This window comes from Cupressus sempervirens, chromosome 2 (assembly GCF_028749045.1).
Source record: "Cupressus sempervirens isolate cs-2001-9-10 chromosome 2, ASM2874904v1, whole genome shotgun sequence".
Taxonomy (NCBI): domain Eukaryota; kingdom Viridiplantae; phylum Streptophyta; class Pinopsida; order Cupressales; family Cupressaceae; genus Cupressus; species Cupressus sempervirens.
The window spans coordinates 461,673,475-461,679,673 of record NC_143119.1 but is presented as its reverse complement, the minus strand read 5'-3'; the positions used below and the strand labels follow the sequence as shown (position 1 = coordinate 461,679,673).

Genomic DNA, 6,199 nt, shown 5'->3' with positions numbered 1-6,199 from the left:
GGCTTTAAGGTTTGTAATCTTCTATGGCTTGTGTGTGTTTGGTTCTCCTTATATATTTTTATATATTTGTTGTTATTTCGTTACTAAGCCATTTTATATGATGTATTACAATGCTATATTTTATTTTATAATTGTAATAAGTGTTCATGAATTTTATGTCTTTGATATAGGGAAACGTCTAAATTTTAAAATATATGATTATATTTATTTTAAGATTAGTTCTTATGTACAAATGTGTTGTGAATTTGTATTTTATCCTTGTTGTTCAATTACTTTATATGCAAAGTTAGTCATTCTTATAATTTATTTCCTTCTACTTGCCATAGTAGATAGGGACTCGTGCTTGAACAAAGCTGTTATTAATTATTGAATTCATCTACAATATGATGGATGAACAAAAACATTTTCAATTTGGGGAGCTTAATTTCTCTATCTGAAGCTAACGGAAATCTCCTAATTAGTGTTGGAATTTCATATTGACTTTTATGTAAATCATTTTAAAAATAAAAAGTCCTATCAGCTAACCACACAAAAGTAGAATTTCATATTGACTTTTATGTAGATCATTTTAAAACTAAAAGGTCCTATCGGTCACGCAAAAGTGGACGACTCCTAGTTTAGCTTATTTTTCCAATATCATTACTATTAGTCTCTAATTATAACATCCACATACGTACCAAAGAAAGCTCGATAAAGAGACAAACAGATAACAATTAACAATAGGTGGATGGTGGCTATACTGATATACTTTGTGAACAAATTTGCAAAATGACGCATAAGTACTCAACATATGATTTCTTTTTTCTCTCAAGCTTCAGAGCCATAGTTGTCTCCAAATCTACGTAATTTTTAACACATTGGTTGTAGGCGCCAAAGCAATGCAAAAATGGACATAAGGGAAAATAAGTCCAAGCAGATTTTCTTTTCACTATTCTTCATGCAGAGTTTCCATTTAAGGTACGGAGTAGTCAAGAGGTTTCCAATGAAGCTTTATGATATGGCGTGGCATCAATAGCTAATTGCCCTAATGCATATTCATGTTGAACGACTTTAGCATGTTGCCGAAAACGAAGATTCACATTGGAGAAGATAGCAACAGTTGAACATTTCAGAACAAGGATTCATGGATCGGCACCTTGTGTAAAAGTGCGGATTGTTTCTCGCTATCCTTTTCTCCTGCATGGGACATGCAAGGTTGAAAGGGGATATGATGCATTGTAGGATGTCAAGTTCTGCCCTTCCTATTCTGTCAGTATCAGGTATTCTATCCGCTCCAACATTTTGATATTCAGGTTTCAGTGTTTTAGTAGTGTTATAGGACTTTCCTAGCCAAATTTCCAGCATATCACCATCTTCATGAATATGCGCAAAAGATTGAAACGGGTCTATGATGGTCTCAGATTTCGATATTGGTGATCAGGTCTATGTGATATAGATAAATCTTGCGTTTTGATATTAATCACAGTAGTAAGGATTCTTCTCGTGGTAAGTGGACTCATATTGAAAGCAAAACAAGAGGGAAAAAGTCTATGAAAGGCTATTAAGTATTTTTGGGACAGTGAAGGCGTAACGAACGCACCCTATTTAGGATCTATATGACGGAGGTTATACTGCAATTTCTTTGTGTTTGCCTTGTTTCCTTGGCAACAGTATCCGAGTTTTACTTTGTGACGGTTAAAGGACAATATTATCTTATCTTTGTCAGAAACCTCATCTCAAATGCTAAGAGGATACAAAATTCACGTAGATTTGAGTAACAAGGCGTGCAAATCACTGTAACATGTCAAAGATACATAGGATAAATATTTAATAAATACAATGTAAACGGATCTTGACCCTCCCATATAGACTTTAACTCAAGAAAGGCGCACAAGAACTACAAAGAGAGGACTCAGCCCCTGCAAAAGAAAACATGGACATAAAAGGAGAATTCGTTGGTCAAATTTGCATGCAACAGGCAAAAGGTATGATGACTTCCATAACAGGAAAAAATAAAATAAAAATAATAAATAGAAAAGGTTATAAATCTCAGCAAAGCTTTGAAAATGTGGGGAATTCAATTCCAGAAATTGAAGGTAAGCTTGTTCCATGCACAAAACTTTTTAGCTTCAAAATTGAAATTAAAAATTAATGAAGGGAAGAAAAGCAAGGTATCCAAAGCAAAGAAGATGATCAAGTGGTTTCTATTGAAGTTCATTCTGAGGAGATTAACACTTAGTCTTTGCTGCCAAACATTAATACTGATCTTGGGAATGTTTCAAAGAAGCTTTCAATTGGTAAAACAAAGCTGAGCTGCAAGATTAATAAAGATGAACTTGAAAATAGTTTGATAATGAGGTTTTACAAGAATCATGGTTGAAACAATGTTTTGTTCTAGAGCAGTTGACATGGAAATTATCACCCCAGGTTTCTCAGATAGGGACAGGGATACAGGTTTCTGCGATGGATTTTTTCCCAAAGCAGGGGATGCCATTGGGGCCAGCTATATAAAAAGTAGGGAACATTTGAACTATATAGGGGGATTCTAAATATTCATATGAAAATGCGGATAAAGCATACTTCTATACATTACAAAACTTAACATTTAACGTTTGTGTTAAATAATTTAAATTGAGAGTTCACATGAGTCAAAGTCAAACAAATTATCAAAATCGACACATTAATTTTGTGGGACAGCTAGGGAATGGGTTTCTGAAAGTTTCAGAGTTTTTGGGACATCAAATTATGGCAGAAACATGTCCCTGGGTAACATTGTATATATATGATGAAAATTATTCATATACAGAGACAAATACAAGTGTTGTAGAAAATCTTTTTGAGCTAGAGTGCAAAAGAAAGAAACAATTGTATGGAAAGAAGCTATGGACTTGGTATTCATGCAAATGAATTTGATAATTGTGTGTATTTTAGAAATCTTCAATTTGTCTTTCAACTCAGATAAGTCAAGTCCTTTTATGTTCTAAGCACAATCTATTGAAAGGACAGATGATCAGAAGGCTAAAAGTCAGCCTTTCAAATATCATGTTGCAGAGAACAAAGATGTCAAAACGTACATGACAGTCCCAGGCAAGTTTCTCTTGAGTTAGAGCATAGAAGACTGACCATTAGATTCTAATGGCATGCTTTGAGCTAGAGATACAAAAGCTTCATTGAAGCTTGAGGAATGTGAGAAAGTATGATAACCTATAAGTTAAGAAGCAGACCTCATGCTCAATACACTATTGATAGCAAATCAGAATGCAAAATATAACACTAAAAGGTGGAAGAATGTAGAAGATGAATTTGTAACAGAAAGGGGGTCCTTCATTGATGAAGTTGGATGGGAATAATTTTGTGTTTACCATAAGGATCATCATGATTAGATGTCATGACAGTAGGCCACGAGAAATATTTTGTGAAGAAGGTGACTGTGGTGAAGCAAGGAGCTATGGTGACATATCATACACAATCTCTTATTGATTGGTGTCCTTCTCGTTGCCAATGTCAGAAATTACAGTCTTTGTTAAAACATGTAATGTATACTATCAATCCAGGATATGCAATGTATTGATACCACTTTAACAGCAATATTTTTTTGTTTCTCATATGTATCTATAAAGTTGCAACTACAATAATGACTTCTATATCTGATTTATACTTTAAGTGCCTGCAATTTATTTGATTATTGCTTATGGTGTTAGTATTGCTGTGCCTGATCTAGTCTTGATGAATGTGCAATATGATGGGTGTGTCTAATTTACAATCTTGATAATGTATGCCACTGGTTTGCCAGGAGGCAATGTACTCAGAATAGCAGATCCAATACTGGATATGTATTAAGAAATGCCCAATGATGATTTGAATGCGACTATGGACTTTATTTTATACTTGGTCTGATGAAATGATGCTTTCCAAGAAATACATCCTTCTATTTTCACCACAACCTTTCTCTCTGCTTGTGCCCTTTCATTATACTAATTGATCATCCTCGACTTTCCTTGACTGATCTCTTATTATTTCCCAATTGCCGCCTCTAATATTAGAGCCAATTGTTATGTTGTCTCCTTGTGTTGGCACCTTTCACAGATATAAATCAATAAGGAAGACAATTTTGATCAGAACATTATCGTGCCAATTAGTTATTGATTTGATAGTGGATGGCTAATGATCTTAATGCAGATTAATACTGATTGTCTAATTTGTTAATTGATTAATAACATTGGCTTTGAATTCTTTTGAGTTGTCTTCATATGTCAGTTCCTCTTTTGACAGACTTTGACTAGTTGATAGTTGACTCCATATTTGTTATCCTTCACTGATTGCATATGCTAATGGCTATGGTCTTTGATCTGTATTTGATGATGATAGTGAAAATTGTCGTCACCTCTTTGATGACCAGCGGCTTTATATATCAATGATACTAACCATTCATTGATATTATTGTTTGCCTATATTAATTACTGCCCCTGATGTCTATGTATTTGTCAGTGTCTATATATTATACGTTCACCTCATTATTGAGGACTCTTCCTTTTGCCATCTTTATGCACATGCAACTTTTTGGTTGATTGTGGGAGCACTTTGTAGCACAGATTTTTCATCACTGATTATACAGATACAACGGTTCCTTCTCATTGACTTGTATTGCAGTGTTGTGAATTTTATGCCTGTGTGTTGTGTTTGCCTTCATTCAAGTTTTATTTCTTTATTGTGCATGCACAACTTGATACATGTGATTACAGGTCTATGTTTGAGTCCATCACTGATTTGCTGAAATTGGTGAAGCATTAGTTTTCCTTTCAAGGCAATAGATTCCGGGTCCTTGCATTAGAATCATTTTTGTAAACAAATGATTGTCTGGTTATTATGAACCATTAGTATTGTGGGTAGTTTTTGGTGACGTTTTAAAGCTGCAATTCATTTATTAGTGTATCTCCTCATTTAGGATTAGTTTCTATAATCCATCATGCACGTTTTCTTCTCCCTTTTCCCAGATCATTTTAGTTTTAGGTGAGTACCATAAAGGAACCATCTGTCAATCCCGAAGATTCACTCTCACTATAGGATAGTCCACATCCTTGAGAGAGTTTTCCATGTTCCAATAGGATAGCTAGATTCCTTAATTAAGCTATAGACCCAATCCTTATTGACAATAGTTATATCATTTCAAATGGGTCTCAATGCTTCCTTCATGAAGATGCACTAGGATCCCAAAATTTGATTTCATCTGCACCTTTGTGTGATTTCAAAATAGCTTCTTCATTCAATTCAAAGAGTGTAAGTGCTGGCTAGATATTTTGCAACCGAAAATTATAAGGATCAATTGCAAAACAGTGGTTCCAACCACAACATGTGTCTCCCAATTAAGGTAAGAATCCCCCTTCTTATTGCTACTTGAATCAACAATCAACAAGACACTTGACTACTTTTATTTACACTAAGATAAAATAGGAAATTACATTCTTCCAATTCTCTTATTTCAAAATACATGTTACCTTCACAGTGCAATCCTCATTTGCCAGTGTAATTTACTTACAGAGTATTAATCGGAGCAATAATTTTTATGTGAAGAAGATTAGATGTAAGAGTAACCTTCAACATACCAACAACTTTTATTAACCTAAGAGATCACGAAAGATTGAAGTCTCTCCATGACTCCTTATGAGATTTTGAGAACAAGGATGTAACAGGGTGCAACTCAAAGCCTTCAAAATGCATTTCACCTTGCATGCACAAACACAAAAAGTGAAGCAGCACAAAATCTGCAAGATATTTCCTTTCTTGAGCTGATTTCAGACGTGATATGCTGCTCAGAGTTTGCATGATCAAATCTGGAACCAAATTACAACTCTAAATGCAATATACAGCTCGAAGTCTACAAGATTTAGTTCAAATCCTTCTTGAACAAAAGCACAAAACTAACAATCAACTCTACAAAATGTCATCACATGAGAGCTTGTTTTAGCACAAAGTCTCAAAACAACCTGCACCTTTAATTGAAAGCAATCTGATTTACATATAACCCAAAGTATTAAGAGTCCATATACAAACTGGCAAAGTTTTCTCCCATTGCCAAATGATAAAAAGTACAATGAGCACCCTCCTATGTATAGGTCAGGGGCTGAGAGGAAAAGGTGGGAGAAGTCCAACTAACAATGACTCATTCCACAACTAACTATAACTTTTTCCAAACTGCAGTCGTCATGTAATTTGACTTGCA

At 34.5% G+C, this 6,199-nt stretch overlaps 1 long non-coding RNA gene across 1 annotated transcript; it reads left to right on the top strand.

Moving 5' to 3' along the window:
- Positions 1-737: 737 nt before the first annotated feature.
- LOC149573045 (uncharacterized) lies at positions 738-3,642 on the top strand. Its single transcript, XR_016360024.1, has 2 exons — positions 738-957; positions 1,055-3,642. It is a non-coding gene; the product is annotated as an uncharacterized LOC149573045 (long non-coding RNA).
- Positions 3,643-6,199: the final 2,557 nt, after the last annotated feature.